The 10732-nt window shown below is 34.8% G+C and overlaps 2 pseudogenes; both read left to right on the forward strand.

Annotated features, from left to right (window-relative positions):
- Window positions 1-3191: 3191 nt before the first annotated feature.
- LOC110933893 lies at window positions 3192-9051 on the forward strand (annotated as a pseudogene).
- A 381-nt stretch (window positions 9052-9432) lies between these two features.
- Window positions 9433-10507, forward strand: LOC110933892 (annotated as a pseudogene).
- Window positions 10508-10732: the final 225 nt, after the last annotated feature.

Below are 10732 nucleotides of genomic sequence, written 5' to 3' on the forward strand. Positions count from 1 at the left end.
TATTGGCCAAAACTCTTAAAAACTAAAAGTATGAGAAGTATTGTTAACAATTTATGAAGCATAACCAATAACTTAGATTATATGGATTGTCACGTGGCTGAAACATTTGTAGTAACTGATAAGCTTGACATGATATTGAATGGAAAAACTCTGTATTTATATATCGAACATGACAACACCAAGTATATCAGTAGTAATAAAATCGGGTTGTTTTTACCATTATCTTCATTTTGATACATCCCACATAACTCCACACATGACATTATTTGGTGCGTTTGGGAACCGAAACTAAATAGACATAAACCAAAACTTATAAATAGACATAATCCACAAATCATAATGAAAGAAAAGACACTAAAGATGCATAGACAAACATAGTAAACAAAACACGAAAAAACAAAAAAAAACAATAAATTCAAAGACGAACAACCCGAGAGCGACTGTGAATTTAGCTGTTGGAATCTTCAAATTCTTATGGAAAGTTTCTAGCGAATCAGCAGTATCATCAAATTCACCTTCAGGCTCAGCATACTCATCATCATACGGAGTGGAAACCTCATTCCCATCAACATTGCTAGTCATATCAAAAAACTCAATTTCTTCTTTAGAGCTGCTAATTTCTACAACGTCATCCCATTTCCAATCTAGCAAGTCTCGATCTCGTTTTCGCTGCTTCTCAAACTCTCGCATCTAAATAACCGAAATAGCTTCAATATAGCAGTGCTAATACTCTAACAGGAGAAATTAAACTAAAAATAATTATGTATTCATCATGTATTACCTCGGCACTGAACTCACGGGCTAAATGTGATTTGAAAGGACTAAATGGACCGAATGAAATAATCTCAACACTGTCACTACATGACTGAAATTAAGAAGAAAAAAATAATAAATTAATTTGACTATAATAAGTAAAAATTGATAAAATAATTGAAATAAACCTTTGCTTGTTCATTTGGCTGGGGGATCAACTTCTGCTCCAGATCCTCAACGACAGAGGTAGTTTTCACAACCTAAAAGAGAGAATTAGTAATGGTAGACCCAAACTATTTCATGTAAATAGACGACACAAACATTAAAGTAAAAGCAAGATAAGTATTAGATGCATATTACATTGACAGATCGATCACTTGTTTTATTTGTGTTTTCGTCCATACTTTTAATCAAAAGTATTTTTAATTTTTTGGGTTGTGAAGGGAATCCCTATTATATAGGCTGAAAGACAAACTGCTTGTAGTAAATTGCAATGAATACATGTCTTGTGTTGTAAACTACCCTGTAGTTACTAGACTCATGGGGTTAGTGGAGTGATGGGTTGGTTTATCGGTTATCTATAAAAAAAAATAACTGCTTAATCAAAACATGACTTAGGTTATCAACTACCCTGTAGTTAGCGAAGTATTTGGGTTAGTGGAGTGATGGGTTGGTTAGTCGGATATCTTATACGAAAATAACAATGTTTACCAAAACAGCCCATGAGTTTCTTTGTAAAGTCCAAGTCAACCCAAATTAGACATTTGGGCCAAAATTGCCAGATCGAAGGTCTACAATTGGATTTTTTTTTAACAGTAGCTAAAAATAGAACAAAGGGCTGGTAATAAACTGGAAGACCACAAAGGACCAGTAAAAAACAAACTGGTAGTATATTACATAGCATAAGCTTAAAACTTTTGGAAGCTGGGTTGCATATTCTCAGTTCTTTAAACTCTGTTGGAAGGGAATTAAACTAATAAATTTTTTTTAGAATTTGCTATTTTTTTGTAATTTGGCTATTTTATTTCTTCATATGTAATTCCAATAGAACAAAGGACTATTAAGAAACTGGAAGTCCACAAAGGACCAGTAAGAAACAAACTGCTAGTAGATCAGATAGCATTAGATTAAAAGTTTTGTAAGTTGAACTGCATATTCTCAGTTCTTTAAACTTTGGTTGTTCTTTTGACAAGAATATGTTGGTTACCTAAAAAACCAATCGGACCAAAGCTTTATGTTAAACTGATTTTTAACTTAAAGATCCTGAATAGTTGCATCATTTTGTTGTTAACATATACCATTGATTTTGGCAGGAAGTAGAAGAATCAACTAAACCTTCCTATAATGAAGCTTTGAACATACATGGACAAACACCAAGAATGGTTATTACTAAAGCCGTTAAAGATTTACTTGCAGTAGGTCAACTTGCAGCAGATCAACAATGGATGAAAAACACATCATCTTCATGTAAGTATCAGCCAATAAAACCGTAAATGATTTAAACATCAAAAGAAACCCATTTCATTGAATAGAATAAAAGATACAGCCACATGGTCCAGCCTAGGAAAGAAAAAACACAAAAATTACAACCTACAATTTCTAACACCACTACAAGACCCCTAAAAAACATTTCCGTTTCTACCCAACAACATTTGATTCAACAGCATAACCATGCTTAGCTCTTTTTATGACAGGTGTAGCATCCTCTTCTTCATCTTCGGTTTCACTATCAATTTCTATCACTTCATCCCACTTCCAAGTCTTTAAAGCATTTGCCCTTTTGTTGATTCTCTTAAACTTGCAAACCTAAAAACACATATAGATCATGAGAATAAAAGTATATTCATACGCGTACAAAATTAAATTTAGTAAAATGTCTATACTTTTGCCAACTCATAGAAACGTTCGGAGATAATTGCTTGTTGGCTATCCACGATACTGGATGGAATGTCTTCGTGAGCACCATTCAATGCCTCAAACTCCACATCATCAATTTCCTGTTTTTTACACAATAATATATGACTTGTATGATAAATTATAACAATTATGACAATAAAATCATAGTTATAAAGCTATTAAATTGATTATAAAGCTCCTACTTACCTTATCCGATTCATTTGTAGGTTTACACACGATTGGGCGAAGGAAGGTATTTTCCATTGATGCAACTTGAAAAAAAAAGGGTGGAGTTTACAACCAGCCGCAATAAACAGGTATTACTGAAGCTTACTTTAACAACTTTATTCATTGTTGCATCTTCAATCTGCTGCTCCATGTTCAGCGACATAAACGCAGGATCCTGTTCCATGTTCAGCAACATAAACAGAGCGACAGAAAGTAAAGAAATAAAGCAGGATGTACTAATCATCGGTCAAGTTTCAATATTTATAAACGCAGGTATAACTGCAAAGGAACTAAAATATAGGAAGGTGGAGAACATGGCCATTTTTTTAGGAAACATAAAAACTGAAGAAAAACCATTAATAACAGAGATTTCGGAGGTAACTTCCAGTTAAACAAAAAAGTGACTTGCTGAAAATAACTTCCACATTTATCATGGCTTTTGTTATTTTGAAATTTCTCCACATCTAACGGTTGCAGGTAGATAATGGGGCAGAAAAAAATGGAGCAAAACTACCAGATCATGGGGCCGAAATGTATGCAACCAAACCACCTTCGGAAACTACCAGGTAACTTCTCTGAACCGCCGCTTGTAGCGGTTATTTATGCTAGTTTAAACGGACAGGATTTAATCTCAGCAAGATCTAAGGGCCAGAAATGATTCACAAAGCGGTTAGACTTAATGGGTTTAATATATATATATGTATATATATATATATATATATATAATGGTCGAAGATGACATGTGTTCATAGTGGCGTATCTAGAAGATCCGCACAGGGGTAACGTTTCAATAAAAAAAGGTAACGAAATCGGAAAAACGTCAAATTTTTCCAAAATTTACACTACCATCGGAGCGTCACCAGAGCGTCAAGGGGCAACGGAGGTTACCCCTTCTATCACTCTAGGTCCACCCCTATGTGTTCATGTTCCTTCAATTAGTTACATAAAAAAACCCGGCCAATAGCGACTTATCAATACCGGCGACCCTTTAGCGGCGACATGTCACCGCTAAAAGTCAATAGCGACGACAAATGTTATCAATAGCGGCGACAGCTGTCGCCGCTAAAAGTGTTCCATTCTTGCAGTGTTCCTGTTGAATTATTTACCGATGGTTTATTGAACGTAAGAACCATTAACATGCATGGTCTCAACCTAATAACAAATGTTTAACGATTTTTTTAACCATTTTCTTAGTAGATGTTTAATATATCCATTTAAAACTAAAGTAACCATTTTTTTATAGTAGATGTTAACCATATGAAGAAAAATACGCATACACATGCAACAAAGAATTGTTTCAAACCAACCTATATCTATAAGCATCATGTTATTTTCTTAAACAGGTTGAACAATTTATTACTAACCCAATATGAAATATGACATATTTTACTAAACGAATTAGAATGTGTTCAAAATCAGGCCCTTGATAAAAAAAATAATAATAAACACGATGTTGAACGAACTCATTCGCTCTTTTTACTATTTATCAATGAAAAAGCACACAAATTAGAATAGACCTAACCATCTATTTATACTAGACTCCTTCTAATCCTAACCAAACTCAAACTCTATTGAAATAAATAAATAAACCAACTAGATTAGTTTATCTAATAAACCAACCATTATCCCTTATTTAAATATATAAAACTCAAAATAATTTACCAAGAGTTATCCATAACTTGTTTTAATCTTTATCTCCTTAATTCAAGATTAACGTCTTCATTCTCCCCCTTAATTTTGAATTGGACTAATTTCTTCGCATCCGCTCCATTATCGACAACTTCAACCCTTGAGCAAGTTTGACGTCACTTTTCCTGGGTCACTAGAACTATACCGTTATTCACCACCAATCAAAGAAAAAACAAGCTCCCCGCTTCTACTGTTTTATTTTTTCTTGCTAGACACGATAAGATTCAAAGCCACCGCTTTGACAAATCTTCTTTCGTTTGTCAACCCGCAAGCCCGATCGGATTCTTCTACCAAAAAGAACAACCTACACCAGTTACTCTGCTCTTATCCTTGGCGGGAAGGATAGGGTCCTGATTTTACCTGGATTGAAAGTTGCTAATGCAATGTAGTTAATCATCACTTAAACGAACTAAACTGAACACCTATCACCACCATCTTCCCAACATAGTCCTCATGACACCAGCCGACCCGAATCACTCTTCGCTTTCGTTTGTGTTAAACACATTGAACCCTTCTTTGATCGTAATTTTACCACACTGTCAGACTCACCTTTGAAAAGCCCCCACTAATATCAACCACCAACAAAGACATCAACCACCTGTTGATCCGTCTCTCGGTCGCCAAACGAATCCTTAAGCCCCTCGCTTTTTCGTTCCTTCCATGACATGTCCTTGGTTTTTCTGCCACAAAAATCGAAATCCTCACTGTGATTTTTCCTCTTTAGCAAGAACGAGACTCCGAGAAAACTAAAATACGATCAAACTTGAGTTAAAGACCCCCACCAAATAAAAGTTGATCTCCAAATTTTAATTTTGAGTAAATTACAAGTTTTGCCCTTTATGTTTGTACCAAGTTGCAGGCAGTGTCCTTTGCCTTTAAATTTGACGAGTTTTGTCTTTAATGTTTCAAAATCCTGCACGTTATGTCCTTTAGCCCTAACTCAGTCAGATTTTTTTGTTAAATATGGTCATGTGCCTTGCACATAAGGGTATTCTTTTCATTTTACTATCCAGGGACTATTGTAAAATTACTCATATCAAGGGACTAAATGTGTAAAAAGATTAAACCTCTCTCTGTATATCCTTCTTCAACTAGCCACCGCCACAACCAACCACACCCACCTGCCACCAATCTCCACCACCGTCAAGAATAACAGAAACAAGCACCCTAACAAGTCAAGTGACCTTGTATCTTAGCAAATATAACTTAAAATGACTAAAAGCCAGTTCAGAGCCTAACAGTCTAAGAGGAAGACACTATTTATCCTAATTAAGCTTCATTGGTGGCTTGTAATTTAGAATCTCTTTCATCGCTTAAATTTCAGTTCAAGCAGACATACTAATTAGGTCAAAGCCTTATGAGCAAAATCTGAAGCAAACAATGAAATTAGGGTTCGGTCCAACACATTTGATGGTAAAAATGAAGCAGAAATTCACATGAAAGAACTCCAACTGGTCCTCCAAGTTCTCGAGAGCGGTCCGAATGGAAATCAAACTCTTGGCCTCGTGAATAGCGGAGTCATCGTCCTCTTCGATGGGGAAGTATTTGACGTAAAAGAAGCCACCTTTGACGTCAGCATCGGAGAGTTTCTTGTTGGGTCCGAATAGATCGGTGGAAGTGCGTAGGGACTTGACGGAATCGAGAACGGCCTCCACCTCTTCCAGGTGGTCCCGTATGTATCTCTTCTTTTTCTTTTTATATATTTAGTCCCTCGATATAACTTATTTACTCAATAGTCCCTGTAGTGTAAAATGACAAGAATACCCTCATGTGCAAGTCACATGACCATATTTAACAAAAAGATCTGACTGAGTTATGGCTAAAGGACATAACGTGTAGGATTTTTAAACGTTAAGGACAAAACTCGTCAAATTTAAAGGCAAAGGACAGCGCCTGCAATTTGGTACAAACATAAAGGACAAAACTTGTAATTTACTCTTTAATTTTAATTGTATTTAAAACTTCATGAGATATCCACCTTAAGTCCTTCACTAAAATCTCACCACAAAACCAAAAATAAGCGGAAATGGATCCATTAGCACATCATCAATAATACCACCTCTTGGTTTTTAATTTCTCCTCCTTGTGCTACGTAGCAGCAATGCTGCTTATTTCTTCATGATATTAAGTATTAACGAATAGGAAACTTACAAAAGCCTACTCCCTTTACCGCCACGTGCATCAGACCTTTTTTTCACTAATAGTGGCTTTACCTCCATAACTCCATCGCACCCCCGCAAGGGGTGCTCCCTCTTCTCGAAAACGACTTTCAAAACCGTCAAGCTTTGATACCAATTGTTGGAAGTCAGGCCTTTAATAAAATTAAAAAAAAACAAACACGATGTTGAACATACTCGTTCGACTCTTTTTATTATTTATCAATGAAAAACACATAAATTAGAATAAACCTAACCATCTATTTATACTAGATTCGTTCTAATCCTAACCAAACTCAAACTCTATTAAGATCATCATGATCTAACCATCATGACAACAATGAAAGTCGAATGCTCCTCACCAGTCGCATTACTGAAGTTGCTAAGCATGCAAATTCAGATGGATTGATTCATCACTGGATATTTGAGCAAAGAAAAAAGCTTGGAGCTGGTTTGTCTAAAGGTCTTCCAAGGCAATGAGTACCCTGAATGGTCGATTAAACATGGAATGTAAATAGTAAAAAATTGTAAAGGATTACCACTTGCAGTGGTTGTCATTGCATGAGTTTTAGCAAATGAAACATGGAGTGAAGAGTTTTGAGAGAAAATTGCTCACAAGACTAAGCATGTACATTGTAGGTGACCACAATGGATGTTTGGAAACATTAGCTTTGAGTTACAATCATCTTCCTCTGCACTTAAGAGAGCGCTTTTTTACACAATTAGTAAGGATGGAACAATACATTAGAGGTGTTAAAATCCAGATCCGAAACCGAATCCAAAATATCCGAAAATCTATATCTGAAATATCCGAAAATTCGGATATCCAAAAATCGGACAATTCTACTTTTTGGATTCAGATTCGGATAGGAATTTCAAAAAACTTCGGAGAACCGGATTATCTGATATCTGAAAACTATAAAAAATATTACAGCACTATGTTTAGTTTAAATATAGTAAAAAATAGTAAACACTTGGATTAGAACCAATTCGAATGTGGATTTATGAATGTTTTCTGTTTTAGGAAATTAGAAAATCAAATACACATTTAGTTTAAATAAATGCATGAAAAGGATTTTTTTAATTTTTTAAAATTCGGATACCCGAAAACCGGATAATCCGTTCTTGAAAACCCATACAAAACATAACAATTATAAAGAAAGTCCATCATCAACCATGGAGAAGTTGAACCAGCTTATCAACTATTATGACATTCATCCATCAACCACATTGCAATTATAATCCAAAGGCCTCAATTCCAACTTCTCTTTGCAAATCTGGGCTCCATGATCGAAACCCTTTTCATCAACTAACGTGATGACCTTGTAAAACTCAATGATTTGAATAAAATATTCATATACGCAGCAAAAGAGGCACAGTATATCATTGATGTGTTTGTATCCCGTGTTCACGTTACCAATCATGGACTTTTAAATCGGGAGATATCGGACATTACATTATATTTGTCTCCTTTAACCCTGATCATGTTTGGAGATCTCTAAAGTCCATCAAGGTAGAGTTCATGAGTATGAAGATGGATTCATCTCCAAGAACCCAAAATCAGTCTGTGTCAGTTGTTAGTGCAATTTCCATCTTCGTAAGTTCATTAGACTACCCTCACCACCAATGTATTCAATGATGATTATGTATAGCGTCATTTCCATGTCCATGTTGGATCATTATTTCTCAGACATTTGATAAGCGGGCTGTGTTGACTTAAATTCTTAAATCCATTTGTGGTCCACTGAACCTCGAAAAGACTAATGACTCGCGACTTCGTGAATTGGTACATAGATACAAAATTGGTAAGAGATACTTGATTTTCATTGATGATATCTGGCACATACAAACATAGGATAACCTGAAATTATTTTTCCTTAATGACAACAATGGAAGTAGAATTCTGCTCACCAATCATAAAACTGAGGTTGCGAAGCATGCAAATTCAGATGGATTGATTCATCACTTGGGATATTTCAGCAAAGAAAAAAGCTTGGAGTTGTTGTGTCTGAAGGTCTTCTATGGTAAAGAATGTCATGAATGGCCGATTAAACCTGGAATGCAAATAGTAAAAAAATGTCAACGATTGCCACTTGCGGTGGTTGTCATTGCAGGAGTTTTAGCAAAGGAAACACATAGTGAAGAGTTTTTGGTGGAAATTGCTCATAGGAAAAGCTCATACATTGTTGGTGACCACAATGGATGTATGGAAACACTGGCTTTAAGTTACAATCATCTTCTTCTACACTTAAGAGAGCGTTTTTTTACACAATTAGTAAGGATAGAACAAAACATTAAGGTGTCAAAATCTAGATCCGAAACCGAATAAAAAATATTTGAAAATCCGTATCCGAAATATCCAAAATTTCGGATATCCAAAAATCAGATAATTCTAATTTTCGAATTTTAATTCGGATAGGAATTTCTGAAAATTTCGGATAATCGAATTATCTTATCTGGTATCCGAAAACTATAAAAATAGAAAATATATATTATATGAGCACTATGTTTAGTTTAAATATTGAAAAAATTGAAAACAATTGGATTAGAATGTGGATTTATGAATTTTTTTTAGTGTTGGAAATTTGGAACATCGAATACATGTTTAGTTTTAATAAATGTACGAAACAAATGTTTTGATTTTTTTTATAAATTCAGATATTCGAAAAGCGGATAATCCTATCTTGAAAACACATACAAAACATAAAAGATGAACCAGGTTATCAGCTATTATGACATTCAGCCACCAACCATGCCACAATTATAATCCAAAGACCTCAATTCCAACTTCTCTTTGAAAATATGGGCTCCATGATTGAAACCCTTTTCATTGACTAACATGATGACCTTGTAAAACTCAATTATTTGAATAAAATATTCATATTTGCAGAAGAAGAGGCACAATATATCATCGATGTGTTTGTATCCCGTGTTCACACTACCAATAATGGACTTTTTAAATTGGGGAATATTGCACATTACATTACATCTGTCTCCTTTAATCCTGATTATGTTTGGGGATCTATAAAGTCCATCAAGATAGAGTTCATGACTATGAAGATGGATTCATCTCCAAGAACCCTAGTGTGTGTTGCTGCTCCAATTTCTAGCTCCATAAGTTCACTAAGACTACCTCACAACCAAGGTATTCAATGATGATTATGTTAAGCGTCATTTCTATGCCCATGTTTGGGTCACTATTTCTAAGATATTTAATAAGCAGGTTGTGTTAACTCAAATTTTCAAATCCATCAATGCTCAACTGAACCTTGAAAAGACTAGTGACTAGCAACTTCGTGAATTGGTGTACAAACACCAATTTGGTAAGAGATACTTAATTCTCATTGATGATATCTAGCATATACAAACATGGGATAACCTAGAATTATAATTTCCTCATGACAACAATGGAAGTTGAATTCTACTCACCAATCGCATTACTGAAGTTGCTAAGCATGCAAATTCAGATGGATTGCTTCATCACTTGGGATATTTGAGCAAAGAAAAAGCTTGGAGTTGTTGTGTCTAAAGGTCTTCCAAGGCAATGAGTACCCTGAATGGTTAATCTAGAATGCAAAATAGTAAAAAATTGTCAAGGATTACCACTAGTAGTGGTTGTCATTGTAGGAGTTTTAGCAAAGGAAACATGTAGTGAAGAGTTTTGGGTAGAAATTGCTCACAGGACAAGCTCGTACATTGTTGGTGACCACAATGGATGTATGGATACATTAGAGTTAAGTTCATTCATCTTCCTCTACACTGAAGAGAGTGCTTTTTTTACATGATTGGTAAGGATGGAACAAAACATTAGGGGTGTTAAAATCTGGATCCAAAACTGAATCGGAAGTATCCGAAAATCTGTATCTGAAATATGCAAAACTCGGATATCCAAAAGTCATATAATCCTAATTTTCGAATTCGAATTCGGATAGTTATTTCTAAAATTTCAGATATTTGGATTATCTGATATCCAAAAACTATAAAAAAATAGTAAATATATATGTAACATT

Source organism: Helianthus annuus, unplaced genomic scaffold (assembly GCF_002127325.2).
Source record: "Helianthus annuus cultivar XRQ/B unplaced genomic scaffold, HanXRQr2.0-SUNRISE HanXRQChr00c025, whole genome shotgun sequence".
In the NCBI taxonomy this organism is placed as follows: Eukaryota; Viridiplantae; Streptophyta; class Magnoliopsida; order Asterales; family Asteraceae; genus Helianthus; species Helianthus annuus.